Source organism: Balaenoptera acutorostrata, chromosome 5 (assembly GCF_949987535.1).
Source record: "Balaenoptera acutorostrata chromosome 5, mBalAcu1.1, whole genome shotgun sequence".
Lineage (NCBI taxonomy): Eukaryota > Metazoa > Chordata > Mammalia > Artiodactyla > Balaenopteridae > Balaenoptera > Balaenoptera acutorostrata.
The window spans coordinates 15,118,621-15,140,681 of NC_080068.1; the positions used below are offsets into that span (position 1 = coordinate 15,118,621).

The 22,061-nt window shown below is 36.7% G+C and overlaps 1 protein-coding gene across 13 annotated transcripts in view; it reads left to right on the top strand.

The window, feature by feature from the left end:
• PDLIM5 (PDZ and LIM domain 5) overlaps positions 1-22,061 on the top strand; it is a 213,219-nt gene that overhangs the window by 37,275 nt on the left and 153,883 nt on the right. Inside the window, exon 1 of one of the 13 annotated variants that reach the window (XM_057547530.1) lies at positions 7,760-7,860. The exons of the other annotated variants lie outside the window; for them this stretch is intronic. The gene's annotated coding sequence lies outside the window, so the exon portion shown is untranslated. Of the gene's footprint in view, positions 1-7,759; positions 7,861-22,061 lie in introns of those variants that run through there. 13 annotated transcript variants of the gene reach the window in all.

Sequence of the window (22,061 nt, forward strand, 5' to 3'; positions counted from 1 at the left end):
CATTGAAAGAGATCGAATTCCATGATCCTTTTAATCAATGAATAATATTTAATTTCATGAATATATTATAATTTTTAAAACTTTGTACCATAAAGATGGTTATTTACTATTATAAAAACTGTTACCCTGCACTCTTATTTGACAAAAGTAAGTACTTAGAGGTCTAATTACTAGGGCCAAAAGCTTATGAATTCTTAAGGTTTTTGATAATTATTGCTAAATTGCTCTCAAGAAAGACTATACTCCAACAGTGGGAGCATTTGAGAGGGTCAGAAAAACCTTTAGAAGCATGCATTGACCATAGGATATCGTAATGTGCCTTCTCATTCTACATACTAGATCTTGATTAGACCATACTATTTCTTGACTAACTTTCATGTCTCTGGGGGCATTGCAGCTTTTTTTCTCCTTCTGACACATGTTTCTTACATATTGTTAAGATTTTTATAGCTACGTTTCTTGGTGCTTTTGAGCTCTGTATATCTGGAAATTCCCGCACATCTTTTAAGGTTGAAGCCAATGTGGCCCTCCTCAATGAAATCTTTCTCAGTTTCAACCCCAGAGTGTAAATTTATTCTAAGCATGCAGTACATTTTATATATTCATCTTTGAATTCCAGAACCTACTACTGTGCCTGGCATCAATACTGACTAGTTAAACTACGCATAGATCAAATCAGGTTTCTGGTCTATATTATTTATATTCTACAGTGTATCTTTCATATTAATGCTAATTTCAACTTGAAAAGTTTATTGGTGTGATTGTACCCCTAACTTCCAGCATTAAGTGAGAGATCATAGTTAGGTTTGGGAATCTAGATATCATCAGTATATATGTTAAAATAATTTTTTGTTTGTTTCAGGATTTTGTAATCTCAAATGACACAACTGTATGAGCCTGGTCTGGTTTTACTGTTTAGAATTACAGAATAAAATGTTTTGTTAAACTTTAACTTCAGATTTTTTTTAAGATTTTCCATTAAGTTACAGTAAACTGTAAATATGGTTCAACTAAGGTTGTGTTCTAAGTTGACCTTGACAACATCTTCTGTTAGGTAGCATGCCAAAATTAAAATGGAGCTTAGTTATTAAAAAAAAAAAAAAAAAGGTTTAGTATCGTAGTTATTTGTCCATCGCCTCTAGGCTTACAGATTTGTCCATCAAGCAGTGAAGACATAAATTTCATATAACCAACTGTCTAGGAAATTTTTTAAAATTAGAATCTTTTGAATGTTAAATTGAAATTCGTAAGTAAATATATTAGTTGCTTTGTATGTAAAAACAGAAAGGACTATTCTATTAGAATTCTTGTAGAAGTCTTACTGAATTGATGAATATGTAAGGGGACATTTTTGTGAAGATCAGTACAAGCCGTTTCCCAAGGAAAGTCTGGGGAGGTATTTCTGCAACTTGAACAGCACTCATGCAGCAAGTTGAGTTAGTCGGGGGTTGCTTTGGCCAGCAAGCACACTGATGCCCAAGAACATGGCTGGGCTGATGGCTTGCTGGATGCACATTTGAACGAATAAAGGAGAAACCAAACTAACTGACCACTCACTGCCAATTTCAGTTTCCAGTTGACTTAATCCTGAAAACTAGAGCATAAATAAGATAACAGCCTACAAATTCAGGTAGTTCCAGAAAAACCAGATTTATCTAAAATTGTATCTCGCACTGTAGTATATAGTTCCTCTGTAAATTTTCACTGATGGTAGTAAATAAAAAGGCATTAACATTTGAGTCTTTCAGATTTCAGAAAATTTATGCCTAGCAGTTGGGACACTTTCAAACTCATACCAAATTAGTGAGCTGTGATTTAAGAATTGCTTAAGACTATCCTCTTGTGTAGGTTTCTTTTTTTGGAAGACTGCTTTATGTATGATTCTTTGTCATATGTATTATTTCCCTCTAGGGAAGGTGTTGTCAGTGGATTTAATTGAATTAACACTTTTCTGTGCTGTTTTTGTGTTCCTAGTGATACTGCTGAGCATTATGAGGGCATGTCTTAACAATAAAATATTTACTGTCAATAAAATCTTTCTACTTAATATTTTAAAGTTGAGAAGATAATTTTTCATCCTGCTAGTAATGACTACCTCTTATTTAAAGAAGTGAAAATAATAATTCAGACACTTAATACCAGTATCCTAATAGAGGTAAAAAAGTAAAGGAAGAGTTTATACCCAATGAACTATATAAAACATGGTATGATCATGATAGAAATATGGTTACCAATTATATGATCAAAATTCATTTTGGAAAAGTAAATTGACTGTGCTCATTTGTTAATGAGGATTTTGGCATTCCTATTAGAGAGATAAAGTGGGAAAAGCATCTTGGTGAATTATTCTGGAGTTCAGGCTTCAATCTTATTTGTAGTGGAACTTGTCTATGTAGCGTCACAAAGAGTTATGTAGAGATTGTGAAACAGCTTCATTGAATAAAGTGGGCATCTGTTTGAGGTTAACCATATACGTTATTGTAACATAGGAGAATGTGTATCTAGTGTGCCATTGTCCAGTTTCAAATCATAGATTTCGGATCACTGTTTGCCACCAATACTTTTCTCTTCAAAGAAGACTGCCAGGCTGAGTGTAGAGCTACAAGCTGTGACCGAGTTTTAACTTGCTAGATAGTCTGAGAGGAAAAACTACATTCATTGTTATATCTGTTATTGGTGAATCCTTAGAGAACTGCTTAGCTAAACCTAGATGTTCAGCCAGTAATCCAAATGAGGAGTGACCTGGCCTTTGAGGTCAGTGCTAAGCATTGGGAAATCAAATGTGTGTGCTTTAAAAAGTAGGTTCTGAGGTTGCTTCATGTGCTGTTTCCCCATCTAGGTTTTAATTACTCTTGTGTCATTACTTTGTAAAACATCATCTATATAGTTACATACTAATGTTTAGTGTACTTTTCTCTGTGTGTGCTTTACTTCAATAAGCATTACATTAAAAAATCAAAAATGGCAGAATGATTAATTGGGTGTGAGGAAACAATGAAAAAAAAATAAAAACAAAAAGCAGGAAACACAAAAGACCCCAAATAGCCAAAGCAGTCTTGAGAAAGAAAAACGGAGCTGGAGGAATCAGGCTCCCTGACTTCAGACTATACTACAAAGCTACAGTAATCAAGACAGTATGGTACCGGCACAAAAACAGAAATATAGATCAATGGAACAGGATAGAAAGCCCAGAGATAAACCCACGCACATATGGTCACCTTATCTTTGATAAAGGAGGCAACAATATACAATGGAGAAAAGACAGCCTCTTCAATAAGTGGTGCTGGGAAAAGTGGACAGCTACATGTAAAAGAATGAAATTAGGACACTCTCTAACACCATACACAAAAATAAACTCAAATTGGATTAAATACCTAAATGTAAGGCCAGACACTATAAAACTCTTAGAGGAAAACATAAGCAGAACACTCTATGACATAAATTACAGCAAGATCCTTTTTGACCCACCTCCTAGAGAAATGGAAATAAAGGACCTAATGAAACTTCAAAGCTTTTGCACAGCAAAGGAAAACATAAACAAGACGAAAAGACAACCCTCAGAATGGGAGAAAATATTTGCAAACGAAGCAGCTGACAAAGGATTAATCTCCAAAATTTACAAGCAACTCATGCAGCTCAATATGAAAAAAACAAAGAACCCAATCCAAAAATGGGCAGAAGACCTAAATAGACATTTCTCCAAAGAAGATATATAGATTGCCAACAAACACATGAAAGGATGCTCAACATCAGTAATCATTAGAGAAGTGCAAATCAAAATTACAATGTGGTATCACCTCACACCAGTCAGAATGGCCATCATCAAAAAATCTACAAACAATAAATGCTGGAGAGGGTGTGGAGAAAAGGGAACCCTCTTGCATTGTTGGTGGGAATGTAAATTGATACAGCCACTATGGAGAACAGTATGGAGGTTCCTTAAAAAACTAAAAATAGAGCTACCATATGACCCGGCAATCCCACTACTGGGCATATACCCAGAGAAAACCATAATTCAAAAAGACACATGCACCTCAATGTTCATTGCAGCAGTATTTACAATAGCCAGGTCATGGAAGCAACCTAAGTGTCCATCAACAGATGAATGGATAAGGAAGATGTGGCACATATATACAATGAAATATTACTCAGCCATAAAAAGAAACGAAATTGAGTTATTTATAGTGAGGTGGATAGACCTAGAGTCTGTCATACAGAGTGAAGTAAGAAAGAGAAAAACAAATACCGTATGCTAACACATATATATGGAATCTTAAAAAAAAAATTGGTCTGAAGAGCCTAGGGGCAGGACAGGAATAAAGACTCAGATGTAGAGAATGGACTTGAGGCCACGGGGAAGGGAAAGGGTAAGCTGGGACGAAGTGAGAGAGTGGCATGGACATATATACACTACCCAATGTAAAATAGATAGCTAGTGGGAAGCAGCCACATAGCACAGGGAGATCAGCTTGGTGCTTTGTGACCACCTAGAGGGGTGGGATAGGGAGGGTGGGAGGGAGACGCAAGAGGGAGGGGATATGGGGATATATGTATACGTATAGCTGATTCACTTTGTTATACAGCAGAAACTAACACAACATTGTAAAGCAATTATACTCCAATAAAGATGTTTTAAAAAAAAAAAATAGCAGGTTCATTTGGATTGTACCTGCAGAGAGATATTAGAGTTACATTTATTCCTCACTTAAATTCAGTGGTAAATTTAAAATTGAGTATCCCCATGAGTGATTTCAGAGGTCTTTTGCTCATGGCTAAAAATGAAAATTAAATATATTTAACAGAGACGCTTTTGTGTTTTTAGTATTTCATTGACTTTTTATATATTTTACTATTGTAGTGGTGTATTTCCAGCTCAGGATCTTCACACATACTGATCTTCTTTTTTAAACTCTTTCTGCCTGGCTAACCCCTGGACTCCTGAGTAACCTGGTTGACCCCTAGACTGGTTGAGATAGCTGTATTATTTGCTCTCATATTACCTTGCATTAAAAAAAAGGTAGTACACTTATGAGAATTATATTTAAGTGCTGTAATTATGCTAATTATTTAATTAGTGTCTACTTTCTATACTAACTTCACCAAGGCAGAACCTGAATTTTTCTTGTTCACTATATTGCCTATTTCCCATTGCCTCCTTGGTGTATAATGGATGTGTACAGAATGAATGAGTACATGCATGTAGCCATTGTAAGATGAGGAAGGGGAAACTAAAGCAGGAGGGAAGATGTCTGAATAATATATAACTTTATAATATATAAAGTTTTGAGGGTTTTTTTCCCCCCCCTCTTATAGCTGCTTTGGAAATAGGTTCTTCACTCCTTATTGTGTGACTTTTCACAGAGTAATTATATTTTTGATCAAAGCTCTTTGTACTTAATTATGTGACCTTATGATTATAACTGTCTAGTATTTTACTCTCATTTAGCCTGTCAGCAAAAACAATAGCTGTAAAAGCTGTTAATGGTATAAATTTCAGAAGGAACTTTGCCCATAGGTTTTGGTGGGGGTTTTTTTAAGTTTTTTTGTTTTTTTTGTTTTTGGATGTGGACCATTTTTTAAAGTCTTTATTGAATTTGTTACAATATTGCTTCTGTTTTATGTTTTGGTTTTTTGGCCGGGAGGCATGTGGGATCTTAGTTCCCTGAACAGGGATCGAACCCACACCTCCTTCATTGGAAGGTGAAGTCTTAACCGCTGGACCGCCAGGGAAGTCCCTACCCATAGGTTTTTACTGCAAATGATTTCATGGAATTCTTTAGGGTTGGGCACTCTGGTCTACTTAGTAGGTAAAAGAAATTCTATTCTATTCTTTCATGAAGAAATTCTATTCATTATTCAAGATAAGATTGATTACACCACCTGTTCATTAAAGTATATTTTGTGTTAATAGACGTTTCTAGAAGTGAAGCTCTCTCTATAGAAGACATTTCTTATGGTCAAGAGGCATGTAATAAATTATTATTATTTTTATCTAATATAATATATTCGACTAGATTATATTTTATTATTATTTACTGCTGTGACCACAGGTCTGTATTCAGTTACAGGAGATGAAACATAAAATGGAGAGAAAAAGTAATTATTTATGTCTTCTCTTCTCCTTTCTTGAGAGTACACTTAAACTTTCATTCATTTATTTATGTATTTATTGAATATGTAATACATTTGTAAGGTTCAGATAAGAAACCATGTAACAAACATATATAGTAAATAATCTGTTACCTGTCTGCTCCGCCCGGTTCCAAATGAGTAACCTCTTACCTCTGTAACCCCTTATCTCTGTCTCCTGTGTGCCTAGCCTCCAGATCAGTAACTGCGATTAGTAATTTTTTGAGTATCCTTTCAGAATTTTTTCTATGTAAATAGAGACATGCGTGAATTTGTGTTTATTTCCCCCTTTCTTGTACAAATGGTAGCATTTTGTTCACACTGTTCTGTGCCCTGTTTTTTTTTTTTTTTACCTTAATCTGTGCTCTATATAGATCTTGCTTCATCATTACTTAAAAGCGTCCTCATTTTTTTCAGCTTTACTGAGGTAATTGACAAATAATTTCTCTTTTTTTTTGCAATTGCAAAGAATTTCACTATGTAGATGTTCCATAACTTATCAACTATACCATCAGTTCTGCTATCATGTTTTGAAAACATGAATTTTTTCCAACACAATCAATATATCAGGGAACAATTTTGAACAGTAATGTGAGCCGAATTTTGCATTTGCTTATGTGTGATTTAGTCTGGGAGAAACACTAGATGAACATAGAAAACTGTACCCAGCTGAACCAAGCTGCTTAGGAATACACAAAATACATACACCTCAAACATCTGCTTATCAGTTTATCAGACGTGTTAGGAGTCACCTCCATCCTCATCTGGTATTACAACTTTCCATCCCACTTTGGATAACCCTCCTTCCATCACATCGAAATAACCAACTCCCATGCTATAGCCCACTTCTACTAGCAAACTTCTGGTCTTTTTCAAGGTAAAGTCCCAGTGTTGTGCCTTTAACCCTATTTTCCCCAGAAGCCCTATTTTCCCCATCAGGTTCTTATGGTATGATTTTGCACAGCACAGTGATTTCTAGGAACACATGTTGCATTATGGCAGAATGACTGTGCATGATTTCACCCATGGGTGAAGATATTTGTAGGATAAGTTCCTAGAGGTAGAATTGCTGCATCAAAAAGTATATACAGGAGTACTTCATTTTATTGCACTTCACTTTACTGTGCTTTGCAGGTACTGCATTTTTTATAAATTGAAGTTTGTGGCAACCCTGAGTCCAGCAAGGCTGTTGGTGCTGTTTTTCCAGCTGCATTTGCTCACTTTGTGTCTCTGTGTCACATTTTGGTAATTCTCACAATATTTCAAACTTTTTTGTTATTGCTATATTTGTTATGGTGATCTGTGATCATCTTTGATGTTACTATTACAGTGGTTTTGGGGTGTCACGGCCTGCGTCCATGCAGAACAGCAAACTTAATCCACAAATGCTGTGTGTTGTCAGCTCCACCGACCTGCTGTTTCCCCATCTCTCTCCCTCTCCTTGGGCCTCCCTATTCCCTGAGACACAACAATATTGAAATGAGGCCTATTAAGAACCCTACAATGACCTCTAAGTGTTCAGGTACAAGGAAGAGTCAGTCAGTGCGGCAAACGTCACTGTGGTCCTATTTTAAGAAGTTGCCACGCCACCCCAGGCGCCAGCAACCAACCACCCAATCAGTCGGCAGCATCAACACTGAGGCAAGACCTTCCCCCAGCAAAAAGATTACAGCTCACTGAAGGCTCAGATGACGGTTAGCATTCTTTAGCAATAAAGTATTTTACATAAAGGTAAGTACACTTTTTAGCCATAAAGCTATTGCACACTTCATAGACTACAGTATAGTGTAACCATAACTTCTGTATGCACTGGGAAACCAAAAAATTCATGTGACTTGCTGTATTGCAATATTTGTTTTATTGTGGTGGTCTGGAGCCGAACCCACAATATCTCCAAGGTTTTGCCTGTATACATACTTGTAATTTTAACACGTATATTGCCAAACTGCCCACCAATATTGTATGAAAGTGTATATTTCCCCACATCCTGGCAACACACAGTTATCACATTTATAGATCTCTGATAGGTGCAAAATAATTTTAGCATTTATCTACTTTTCATATGTTTTAAGAGCTGTATATATTTTCTTTGGGGGCAGATTCTTTTAATATTAAAACCTTGTACATAGTGGAGAATCCAAACGTGGTATTACTTTGCCAATGGTGACTATTCACACCTGACAGTATAATTTTTTTCAAAGTATAATTTTTTTTCTGAATAAGTTACTGTGCCTGTCAGCAAAAGCAGCTCCTTTCAGAGCATCTAAAACCTTGTAAGAGTATTTGAAAAGTTGTGAATTTTATTAACATCTGTGAATTCTTTCGTTAATTTTTAGCCAAAGGGACATGTGTAAACGCAGTTAACATTTTAACAGATCTTCCAAGCTAGGGGATCCATACCCATAATATCCAGCCTCAGGAAATTTTACATAAGTTATGCATACATTTTTCTTTTTACACTGGGGGAATTGAAGGCTGAGTAAAGAGAGGAGGAACACGCAAAAAGTCTAAAAAGGTAAAAAGGCAGAAATGGTGTTTTGGGTATTCAGGCTTTTATGTATCATAAAACAAGTTATAGCAACTGAAATGATATTTGTTTTTTAAAATTTTATTTACTTCTACTAATTTTAAAAATATAGAGTATAAAGAAGAAATATTGGAAAGTTGCCCATAATCACATTGTCTAATCCCTTCTGGTAATTCCTGTTGACACTTAGAAAAAAATATGTTTCTAAATTTCTAAAAAAAAATTTTTAACTCTTTTAAATATCATGATATTTAAGGCACAGAAATTGGTCTTTGATGTTCTAATACAGTGTTATTCGAAGTGTTGTCCAGAGAGTCGTCAGTTTGTGATAACGTAAGTTCAGAAATTGAGAGTATTTAGAAATTTTTATAGCATTTTGACCCAGTAATTTTATTTTATCTTATTTTTAAAAAAATTTTATTGCAGTATAGTTGATTTACAATGTTGTGTTAGTTTCAGGTGTACAGCAAAGTGAATCAATTATATATATACATATATCCACTCTTTTTTAGATTCTTTTCCCATATGGGCCATTACAGAGTATTGAGTAGCGTTCCCTGTGCTGTACAGTAGGTCCTTATTAGTTATCTAGTTTGCATATAGTAGTGTGTATATGTCAATCCCAATCTCCCAATTTATCCCTCCACCCCTTTCCCCCTGGTGACCCAGTGATTTTATGTCTGTTGAATCTAGTAGTAGAAATTTGGGACTTTTATTTTATACACTTTTAAAATTAATTTTTCAGATAATTTTTTTGTTGTATTTTTATTAAGGTATTGGTCTGAAACAGATTGGAGATTTTTTAAAAAACTGGCTCTTCACAGATGCTTTGAGGAAATGTTCTCTATATTATTTCATTGATCAATCATATTTCATTGATCAATTATATTTCATTGATCAATCATACTCCTACCTCACCAGCCTCCTCAGAGAGAGGCTTCTGTCATCATTCATCAGGGGCATCTTGGGGAAGATCCTCCTACCAAAATTAAAATGTTGGGAGGAAATATGGTACTGCCCCATCTTGGAAGGCAGAAACTGGGCAGGCTACCTTGTCTCCCCCACTAGGTGAGCCTATGAGTTGGATTTTGGAGTAAGATTAGCTCAGTAAAAGAACTGATTTTAAAATGAAGAAAGGAGATTGGGTGGAGGGGGTCCTGTCTTTTCTGCCACTTTCCCTCTCTTCCTTTACTTTCTCTTCCCTCTTTCCCCTCCTTTTCCCTCCTGTCTCCTCATCTTCAGCTTCCTCAGTTTCCCTTCTTTTTTGGTCTGCATGGTTAGAAATTTTGACTGAGGAATTTTTTTTTTTTTTTTAACTTGTGTGATGTATGGATACCTATTTTTGGATACCTGAGAGTTAATCAGGGTAACGGTTTAGAGCTAAACTTTAAGGGAGAGAGATTTGCCTCCTACTTTATCCAGCCTAGTTTATCTAATTTGGAGGGACGGATAGATGGGATTTAAGGGAATAAACTGCGAAGAGTAAAACGTGTACATTTGGCTGGAGGGTGCAGTGTGTTATCTCAGGAGGGAGAGTGACAGGTGATGTGTCGGGTGGGAGGGCAGCCCCGCCGGGGTCACAGGATGGACCTTGAAATCACACTGCCCGGGTTCCAGCCTCAGCACTGTGACTTCCTAGCTCTGTGACCTCAGACTAGCAACTCTCTGTCTTAGTTTCCTCACTCATAGACTAGGAATGCTAGTGCTTTATCGTGTCTTTCTGAGGTTAAGTGAATGAATACCATCTAACTCTGCAACGTTTCTTCCCCTTTCCTCCTCCTCTTCTGTATTATCAGCATCAAGCCTGTACCAGGCAGCATGTTGAAATAGATATCTGTGTGGGTGTTGTCACTGGTGTAAGTACCAGCCAAGTATTTTGCAGGATGGGCACGTAGTCAGATTTCTTCCTTCCTACTTTACCATTTTGAAAGTTTTGTTGTTGATTTTTAACTCAACAAACAGAAGTTTGTGATAGTGGCTATCTTTTTGTTTTCAAGATCGGAGGTATTAGGTGTATCAGATGTTGGGTATTTCTGAAATTATTCAGTTATTTCCCATCTCCCCATGGAACCAATGGTCACAAACAGGCATAGAAAGTTATATTGTTAGTGGCAAGACACTTTAGATTATATAGTCTAAATTATCTCCCTTCCCCCGCCACTTATTTTCTTAAATAGCTGAACAAGCTCCGGACAGATGCATTCAGTGTGGGTGTACTTCCTTTTAAAAATAACTTTCTTGAATATTAATTCAGTATTTAAATTATTACTACAAGAGGATTCCTTAACCTTTCTTTAGCCGGTAGAATTTTTAATTAAGATGGGTATTTTTCACTGATCTCTCCCAAAATAATATTGTTTTATAGTAGCCTTTCATCATGTAGAAGGAAGGTGTTTTTGATGGTGCAAGTTCACATTGGGACAAAAATAGCAGTAATATTGTCCAGGTCAGATGTGAATTTATTTTAGAGATCTGCCAAGTTTCTCCTCCTAGGTGTTTGTATCTGTCACTTGGCCACCAGAAGAAATTCTTTTCTTACCAATTAAACCACTCAAAATCTGATAACAATCCTGTTTTAAAAGGCCCAAAAATCTTAACTACCTGTACCAGCTTCGCTATCTGAGACTTGCTTCTTATCTATCAAACACTTAAGAAAGGTCATTTGAACATCTAACTCCAGACCACTCGGAGTTCTACCCCTTTTATGGTTTTACTCTTTTGCTTGTTCCTGTGAGCTCCTAAAATGCAGGTTGTGATTTTGACTGTCTAACATCAGGTTACTTAATATGAGAGTTTATATTTATTCTATAGAGAATGATAGGGAAATCGACTGCGTTTAGCTCACACAGCATCTTTTTATTCGTGTTTGGAGTGATTACTGTTACATCTTTATGGGACAATTTAAATATTCAGTGTAGAGATAACTTATAGTACCCTGAATAATCAATTCTTTCTGGCCTAGGAAACCTCCTCCTCTCTCGTTTCTTCCATTTACCAGTGTCGTCACAGTTTAACAGAAAGTTACTGTACTTCTTTTTGAAATTATTTTGAAGCTATGCTTATTATTTATTTTAATAATATAAATTCAGTTTCTCTGAACGCTAGCTAGATTGAAACTCAGTTTTCATTTTCTAGCACTTGCTATGGTAAAACAAAAAATTTTTGCAATCTGACTGAGATGACTGATGTGTAATGAGAATCAGAACTTCATGATTATATTACTCTCATGGAGAAAGACCATTTACAGTGTGTGACTAAAATTATGTAATGGTTTCTTGCATCTGGCCGTTTACTCACCAATAATTTATTGTGTACTTACTCTATTTTTCATTTTCAGATTCATGTATCTCCTGTGCGGTACCCGTGGCATGTGGCTGTCTGCCTTCTGCTTAGACATACCCAGAAATAGGAATCTCATTACTTTGCAAGGAAACCATTTCATTTCTGGAATGATCTGAATGTTTTCAAGCCCTTATCTGTGCTGAGAATTGAAATCTTTCTTTCTGGAACCTGTACCCACGGACCCTCGTTCCTGCCTAGAGGATTATTAGATTCCTGGGTCCTCACTCAGACTTTCTAGATGAGAATCTCTTGTAATGAGTCCCCATCACCTATACTTTTAACAAGTGCCCTGAGAGATTTTGATCAGCTGAGTACGGGAATCACTGCTTCGTAGAACGCAGGAATTCTTGTCCACTATCATGTACACTCAGTCTTTTCAGTTTTCAGCAGTGAACATGGGGGTGCATGTATCTTTTCAAATTAGTGTTCTCATTTTCTTTGGATAAATCCTCAAAAGTGGAATTACTGGATTGTATTATAGTTATATTTTTAATGTTTCGAGAAACCTCCATACTGTTTCCCATAGTGGCTGCACCACTTTACATTCCAGCCAGCAGTGCCGGAGGGTTACCTGTTCTCCACATCCTTGCTAATAATACCTATCCTTCTCAAATTATTCCAAAAAATTGTTGCTGATTTTTTTTTATGATTGTGGAGTAATTATCAAGTGAAAATCAAGAAAGATTTCATTTATTTAATTAAATACCTAAATATAGTTTTAGATTTTGAGTGAAGAAAATAAGTATACTAAAACATCCATTTCATCTGGGGCTGGGTCACGTCTGCCAGTTTTTGGGTTTTTTGTGTGTTTTACATTGCTTTAAGGAGAAAAGTTTTTGGTTTGCAAATCACTTTGGTAGGGCAAAATGCCTACTGTCTCTCCTTCCTCCCTTGTTGCTTCCAAACAAAATGAAATATAACAACAACAACAACAAAACCCCACAATACTTACTGAAAAAATCTTTACCCTTGAAACTTGCTGTAACTCTTCAGAGAATTCTCAGTAAAAATTTATGTTTCTATTCCATTGGTTTTGTGCCAGAACAGTTTTTAGTCCCTGAAGTGTGCCTGTGGTTAAAGAATCTGTTGCAAGGGATATGTTTCTCACCTGAGTGTTTCTGAGCTATTAGACATTACATGTGAGCACATTGGTCTCTAGTTTATGTCTATAATGTTGAACAGTGTTGCTGGAGAACTTACGGACTAGTTAACAGGCTTTTACTTCAGAGTAAGAGTTTTCTAACTCAAATAATATTGTAATATGGTGTGCTATTTTCCATCTTACTTGGAAGTTGGGGAAATGGCTTACAATAATTGTTAGCAGAGAATAATACCTAAGCTAACCAGGGGTTTGCCAGATAGATTTTCTTGGAAATGTATTCTTAACGTTTAACTTTTTGAATAGATGTTTGCATATATCGAAGAAATTTTAAGGCAAGATGTTAACCCGTGAGATGGAAGAGCAAATGTGACATTTTTCATTTGTTATCTGATCTTTGTCGTTTTGCATATGGAAATGGAAGGTTTTGTGAAAAGAGAAAGTCAACAAGTGTCTAGCATAGTGCCTGGCATGTGGTGAGTACTCAATAAATGATAGTTAGTCTTATAAATATTATGTTAATTTCACATACTTCTAACAATTAAAAATATAACTCTGTTACCTCCCCTTTCCTGCCCCCTCTCCCCCACATACTCTCTCTCTGTCTCTTACACACACACACACACACACACACACACATACATGCATGCAAGATACCTTATGCACTGGTATAATCAGGTACTCAATAACCATTCACTGAAAGAATGGAATTTATGTCAACTACCGGGTTGGCCAAAAAAGTTCGTTTGTTTTTTCTGAAAGGTGGCTCCAGTAGTGCTTAGTTGCCTTTAACTTTATTCGAAACAATTTTGTTAGATTGTATTGTGACAGCTGTCATATCAGCATGAATTTTTTAAAAAACTTAATCAAAACTGGTGAAATTTTGTGTAGCCATTTCAATATTCAAGGTGGAAGAAAAAAAGCAACATTTTTGGCATATTATGCTTTATTATTTCAAGAAAGGTTAAAATGCAACTGAAACGCAAAAAAAAGATTTGTGCAGTGTATGGAGAAGGTGCTGTGACTGATTGAACGTGTCAAAAGTGGTTTGTGAAGTTTCATGCTGGAGATTTCTCGCTGGACGATCTCCACGGTCGGGTAGACCAGTTGAAGTTGATAGAGATCAAATCGAGACATTAATTGAAAACAGTTACACCATGCGAGAGATAGCCGACATACTCAAAATATCCAAATCAAGTGTTGAAAATCATTTGCACCAGCTTGGTTATATGAATCACTTTGATGTTTGTGTTCCACGTAAGTTAAGAGGAAAAGGCCTTCTTGACCATATTTCCGCATGCGATTCTCTACTTAAACGTAATGAAAACGTTCTGTTTTTTAAAACAAATTGTGACGGGCGATGAAAAGTGGATACTGTATAATGTTGTGGAACGGAAGAGATCGTGAGGCAAGCAAAATGAACCACCACCAACCACACCAAAGGCCGGTCTTCATACAAAGAAGGGGATGTTGTGATTGTGGTGGGATTGGAAGGGATTCCTCTATTATGAGCTTTTTCTGGAAAACCAAATGATTAATTCCAACAAGTACTGCTCCCAATTAGACCAACTGAAAGCAGCACTAGACGGAAAGCGTCTGGAATTAGTCAACAGAAAATGCATAATCTTCCATCAGTATAACGCAAGACCACATGTTTCTTTGATGACCAGGCAAAAACTGTTACAGCTTGGCTGGGAAGTTGTGATTCATCCGCCATATTCACCAGACATTGCACCTTCAGATTTCCATTTATTTCGGTCTTTACAAAATTCTCTCAATGGAAAAAATTTCAACTCCCTGGAAGACTGTAAAAGGCACCTGGAACAGTTCTTTGCCCAAAAATATAAAAAGTTTTGGGAAGATGGAATTATGAGGTTGCCTGAAAAATGGCAGAAGGTAATGGAACAAAAGGGTGGATACGTTGTTCAATAAAGTTCTTGGTGTAAATGAAAAATGTGTCTTTTATTTTTACTTTAAAAACCGAAGGAACTTTTTGGCCAACTCAATACCTTACCTCAAAGACTTTTAAGTAAGACGTTGGTCTTTCATCATTCAGGAATGATCAACAGTTGGTAGTACTGATATTTTTGATTTATACAAGAAAAGCTCTGAGACTAGATTTACCTGTAACCTCTGCCAGTAAATTCTTGCTTTCTTTAACAATAATGGCTTTAGTCCTATCCTTATAGTTAAGTGACCCTGGGCTCTTACTGTGAAGGGAAGAGGTGGTTTGATTCATCGAAGTGCTGATGTAGTAAGTGGGAAACAGGGTGAAGATGAAACAGCAGACGATGTGCTTCAGGCGTATTCTGCCAGGCAACCAAAATCTTGGCCCCTTCCGCTCCCTCACTCCCACCTCTGTGCAGGCTTTGCACAACTGGGAACAGTGACATTGCTTAATAGACTTTCCCTGACGGCTGTCAGCACCCTGCCCCCTGCCAAGTCCCATTTGCCCAGAGCTCAGACACATGTGGCGCACCAGTCGCACTGAAACAAGAATCCTTCAGTGTTGCTACAGTCCCTTTTACTCTTAGTTTAAAAAAGGAAGAAAAAAAAAAAAATAGTGGCACTGACGTAAGAACATTTCCTTTTCACGTGTAGCTGCTGTTTGTGATCACGTGTTTGCTTTCTGTGGAGGGAGTAAAGCATCTAGGGTAAATCAGTGGTTTGTGACTAGAGACCCGAGTGCTAGACGTGATCTACCAACAATTGGTGCCGTCTCAATAAAAGCCAACTGTGCAGGCTGGATTCCTGGGCTAGAAAAATAAACCTGGGATGGCAGGAAAAGGCACAGGAGACCCATAAAGGTGTATTGGTAGTAGTTCCGACCTAAAGAAAGAGAGCTGGAAGGAAAGGATTCCCAGGGGTTTTTTTTGTTTTTTCTTTTTTCCCCTCAACAAATCCCAAGCGGGATGAATAAAATAATTCATGTACAGAAGTGTTAAATCCTTGGGTCCAAGTTTTGATGAGTCTTAGTTCTTAAAGGCTACAGATGTACAAAGGAAAACTGAGATCACACTTCCAGAGATGGGAATGGAGTGAAGACTTACCCATCTTCTTTAAGGGATGAGAGAAAGGGCATGGTAGAAACAGCACTGAAAGGAACCGGGAGTTGACAAGCATGGATTTCTTGGAATAGTATGGTATCCAGGAGTAAGAGTTGTAAATGTAAGCAGTCTGTTCTAAGCAATGAAAACGTGAAGAACACCCACATGCGTTGATGTGGAAGCAACTTGTGGACTTATATTCTTCTGAAGTTATTTATTGTCACTTACTATTCCCTTTATTGTATGCCTGACATTTAATTAGTTATCTGCATTTTTATATGTTGGTTTTCTCTTTCCAGTTGATTGACGTAAAGTTCCACGAGGGCATGGATTCATTTTGTTTGTTGTATCACCGTGTCTAGAATAGCCTGGCACATAATAGACACCTGGCAAGTATTTGTTAAATGATGGAGTGAATGAGTATTTGGTTTCCCCATTAGCCTAATAATTTACTCTTATAGTCATTAGCATCTGGTCCATATGCACTCACTCAGTATGAATGAAGGCGTAACTCAGCATTAAATGCCAGAAGGCTCCGCTGCTACCAGTGGAAAGAAGATTCTTGTCATTTAGGCTAATTCATTCTAAAAGAAAAACTCATTTGGGATCTGAAAAAGTAGATAAGCTAGATTCTCGTCTCTCCTAATTAGCTCCAAAATCCAACCTTTTGAGTTTCTAATGTTGACACAGTTTCAGGTTTTTGAAAAGCACCCATGTTTGCCATTTTAGTGTTTTGTAATGAAGAAATAAGAGTAAATATGTATGAAGTAATTGGAGAATAATACAAAATTCATTTCAGTGCCTGAGTAAGGGATACTGATTGTAATGACTTCAGACTAATGAGAGATTGTAAATTCTGTGTAAATATTTATTATAGTTTAGAGTTGAAAGGGACCCTAGAACATTTGATCCAACTCTCCTGTACAGCTGAGCAGAATGAGGCCAGAGGGGTAAATGACTTGCCCAGGGTCACAGGATTTGTTAGTGGTAGAGCTAGAATTACCCTCAGGTTTCTTTTATAAAACTAAGGATCGCAAGGGTGTGGATAACGGACATTCTCATACACAGTTTGCAGGGTTGTAAATGGCTGCAAATATTCTTGCTGGCAATCTAGTGTCACGGATCAAAAATTTAAATGCGCATACCTTTTTAGAAATAATTCCTAAAGAAAAAGTCAGATGAGTGTGACAAAATAAATGTACAGTATTATTCATCACTTTGTTTAACATAAGAGCAAAAAAAAAAAAAAAACCGGAAATGGGTTAAATTATTAAATAATAGCCTATTTACTAAATACCTTTAATTTCCAGTGTGGTGATTCATCAAATGTTTATTGTGTATTATGTTTAAGTCTTTGTACAATGAACCTGAAGAGAAATAAAAGATGTAGTTCTTGCCTAGAAGGAGGCTCCTTGCTGGTCTTCAGATCAGCAAACTGTCAGTTACAGTTTGAGATGAAATAAGGATAGAAATGAAGAGTAAGTATCTAGAAACTTCTGTCATTTGACAGAGTAATTTTATGTCTATTGACTCTGATGATAAAGAATTTGGTCTTATATTTTGAGTGGCCTCTTTAAATTTTGTTTTTTCCGTAATTTATTGTAGATTACAGAAGAATCGGTAAAGGCAAATGGGGGGAAATCTTTCTCCACAGATGGTATCTTCCACCACAGATAGTTTGAGGAGCACTGCTTTCTGGAGAGTTGCAATACATGTGGGAAAAGTAAATAGTAGAAAACGGTAGATGAGGGGAAGGGCCATACCTCTTTTCAGAATTCAGTATTGAATGTAGTGCCTCATTGGAATAGAGACCCTTATTAGATGTTAGTGATTTATGCTATGAAGATTTTAAAAGTTTAAAAGCGAGTCCCCGCTTTTTTAAGCTATACTTACCTGCCGTTAGCATGTGAAGTCATGATTTTGCACCACTTTGAATAAACATTCATTCTGAGTCCTTAAATTTTCTTGATGCTAACAGATTTTTGTTTTTGTTTTGCAACATCTTTAGCGTGTGGGTCTTGAAGGGCTCGCGATTCGTTTCCCCTGTCATTGAAGTATGCTGGCACTGGTGGCTTCGGAACCACACTTTGAGAAACAGTGTTCTAAGATTTCACTAAGTCATTAGTTCGGAACATTTCTTTTGGTCATAGATGCCTTTGAGAATTTGGGGAAAGCTGTGGACCAACTCAGTGGAAAATACATGTATACTTGCACACAATTTGCATACAATTTTGAGGGAGAGTCATCTCATCATCGAAAAGAACCTTAAGAGGAGGGAGGGTTGAAATGTGTGAATTTCAGTGTTAATCTGTTCTCAGGGAAACTAGAGTTGACTAATTCATTTTGAACCTGTATAGCTCTCTGACATTTCTTACCATTTTCCTTATTATTATAGAATGGACTACATAGAAACACTAGTTTCTCCGTAAGTAACAAATTTGTTTGATTTTGAGATGTTTGTGGATGTGCTCTTTTTTTTTTAACAAACCTCCATACTGTTCACATTTCTGGTAGAATTATATTCACACATGAACTACAGAGCACATTAAATCTCTGGGCTTAAACACATATGGAGTAACTGAATGAAAATGTTATGTGGCATCTTAATAGTGAATTGCAGTTTAAGAAGGCATGTTTCTGTTTTATTAGGTCACTGGTAGAGAAGAATAAAGATGTTCCGATTAAGTAGGACTCATCAAGGAAATACGTTTAGACTACTAGAACAAACATATTAGCAGAGCAACATATGTTTTGAACTAGATAGCTCAGTGGCTACCTAAGGAAAGAGGAGTAATCACCCTCACTTCCGTTTGGTTTTGTAAGGCATAATGACACATACTTTGAGGTATTCTCTTCGTTGCTACCATATAAGGTATATTCTCAGACTTTTGGGTAAAATTGATTACTGTTTAACTCATAAGCTAAAAAATAAGGCCCATAGTTAAAGTAACCAGTGCCCACGAGTCAGGATTTTACAAACGTACTCACTGAGAGACGTCAGTGATTGCTTGTTTTATCTCCCTATTCTGGCCTACAGAAAGCCAAGTCAGTTTATTTCACAAAAAAAGGTGTTCAAAGGAATTCAAAGTAGCCTCCAGTTTTAAAGGGGCACATTCACATTAGACATCCAGGCCAGAGACTGACATTTTGTATGTAGTTGAGTTACATTTGTAGGCCCGTGGAGATGCCAACACTATATAACAATAAACAGTGCAAGACAGAACACCTTTAAGGGTTGAGTGTAGTAACACAGGGCAGATTAATAAGCACCGGAGTGGTAGTAAATAAATTGGGATTTGAAAAAAGCCTTGAAGGATATGTTTGGACAAAAATTAGTACTTAGTGTTCTTCTCCTCAATTTGGTGGCTGAAAACTCTGACCATTTTTCTTTATTTGTGGTTTTTCTTGGTAATTGAGTAGCATTCATCATTTGGCAGGGAAACAAGTTCTTGGAGTTCTCTCTTTTGGAATAATGCTCATTTAGTCTTAGGTATTTTTGGAGTGGTGGTAGTGTAAAAAAATCATATTCACAGTATTCTGGGAAGTATGTGGGAGATAAACACCTAGATACTTTCAACCATAGGCTCATAACTGGATTCAGATTTTTTATTCTACAGTAGGTACTACTGGAAAATACATTTTAAAGCAAAATTAAAGATCGCCCATTAATTAGGTAGTTTTTAAAATGAGATTTTTCTCTGTGCTTTCCTCTGCCTCACGAAGATCCTGTTGGTAAGATGGATATAATTTTTTTAGTATATGTATTTCTCTGAATTTTGGTAACGGCACTGTTAGAAAAAGAATAGCTTTTCTTTTCCCATGGTTTAGTTCCCATGGTTTTTGGACATGGGAAATTTCTGTTAGTGTTTCTTTCTGTAGCTGTCATATTTATGTGTTCCTTTTTTACATTTACTAAGCCTGATGGCATTCCTGTCATACCCATGGCGTTAGGGTCACACATTTCCAAGCATTCCATATTTGTTGAAAATATGCAGAAGGTTGAAAACTGGACGTTGGCAGTGGCTTATTATATAGGTACCTGTCTTCTATTTGTTACCTGTAGCATATAATAGGATTAATACCAATCTTGATCTTATTAATCGGATTAATACCAGTTCTTTTGAACCAGCATAAATTGTTCTCAGTAAACATCTGACTAATACAATGTTATCTGTATTATAAAATGATCTCTGTAATGTTCTTGGGCACATATATTTTCAAAAAATCATTTCTATTGCTGGCACCTGTTCTGAGGTTTGGAACTGCTGGCTTATTTCCAAGGGAAGACAGAGGTCTCTCTATGATTTGGAAGGATGCATTTCATTAGGGAATTCTAAGATAGTGTTGGAGTCACTGCTATGACTAAACATTTTGCCTTTTTATGAAAAGGCTGCAGACAGTATAGCAGCTGTGTTAAATATGCATTTTAGAGAGAAAGCTTAGGCAGTTAGACTTACTTAAAATGATATCTGCCATACTGGGTTCTAACTTTTAAAAATGAAAGCTCTATACTGCTTTCTTTGATTTTGTTTGGTTTTTGCTATGAGTTCAGTGATTGGTTTGCTTCTGTGATGTGTCTCTTAAGAGGTAATAGCTATGGGGAAGGGTTAGTTTAACAGGCATGGCTATAACTCCTTATGAATCCCAAGTGGTTTACTTCTTTATGGATAAGACAGATTTTCTCTTCAGTGTGTCTTTGAGATCCTTGTCTAAGTGGTATGCTATCTTGAGATAGTATTTTACTTTCAATGCAGTTTTCTAAAGACATAGTACTACTTTCTCCTTTTGTTAAAAAGTTTTAAGAAAAAATACTGTTGGAACCGCACATTTGTATAGAGGCTAATAAGCATTTGGGAGAGGTTTAGTTATAAATTTTACTTGAGTCCAATAAAGATAATGGCATGTTTGATGACATACATAAATATTACTGTGAGTTAATTGGCTCTGCATCATAGTTATTAGTTATGGTCATTTAGGTTATTTTAGTTATTCAATCAAAGTGTAAGATCTTCTTGCTTCTATAATTAGTTACTATCTTGATGTTCTGTTAAATATTTACACTGTTTTGTGCACGTGCACGGTGACGTACAACACACCCAGAGAGAAGGCCTGGACCCCAAACCAGGGACATCTCATGACCCTTTCTTCGCTCGTGGCCTTGGTTCCCTATTCTGCCTTCTTCCCAGTGCCCTCCCTTGTCATGTGTTCTTCTGTTTTCTTTCCTTCCTGCCCTTCCCCGACCCCCAGTTCAAGATTTCTTCACCAGTATCACCTTATTGATCCTTATCCTTTGGCCTTTTGGTACAGTGGCCAGACTGTCCTGGGAAGTGGTGATCTTGAGGCCACCATCCTGTGGGAATGGAGTTTGGAAAATTCAGACTTGAATAGTGGTAAGCGGGGAAGGAGGACACGGGGAGCTGGGGTTCTGATTCGGTGGCATATCAAGCTCTTTTGGTAAGTGAAGAGAAAGTTTAGGCTTAGGAGAAGCAGAGGGAAGAGAAGGGGGGTGTTTGGTCTTCCTTTAAGGAGGGAAGGGAAAAATCAGGTCTGACTGGTCAGTTTGAAAAGTTGTCTTCTCTGCCCTTAGGTGCTTGGGGTAGATGTCCAGCCTATGTGAATTGATGGCGTAGTCTGATAACAGGTGGTTGATATTAGATCCTTTCTTATCTAAGTCATTGGGGAGGCTCAGTAAAGATACCATTCTCTTGAAGAGCATACAGTTGTCCTAGTTTCTGCATCAGTAAACAGAAGTTCAGAGGTAGTTCTGACATCTGCAGCCATGTCTGCTTGCAACTTAAGTGAGACCACAAAGCAGTGTTTTTAAAGACGCATACAGCTACAATTAAATTTATGGAAAACTGGACAACAGTACTGAAAAATGTATTTAAAGATCAAAGGAGAAGCATTTGCTTGTGAT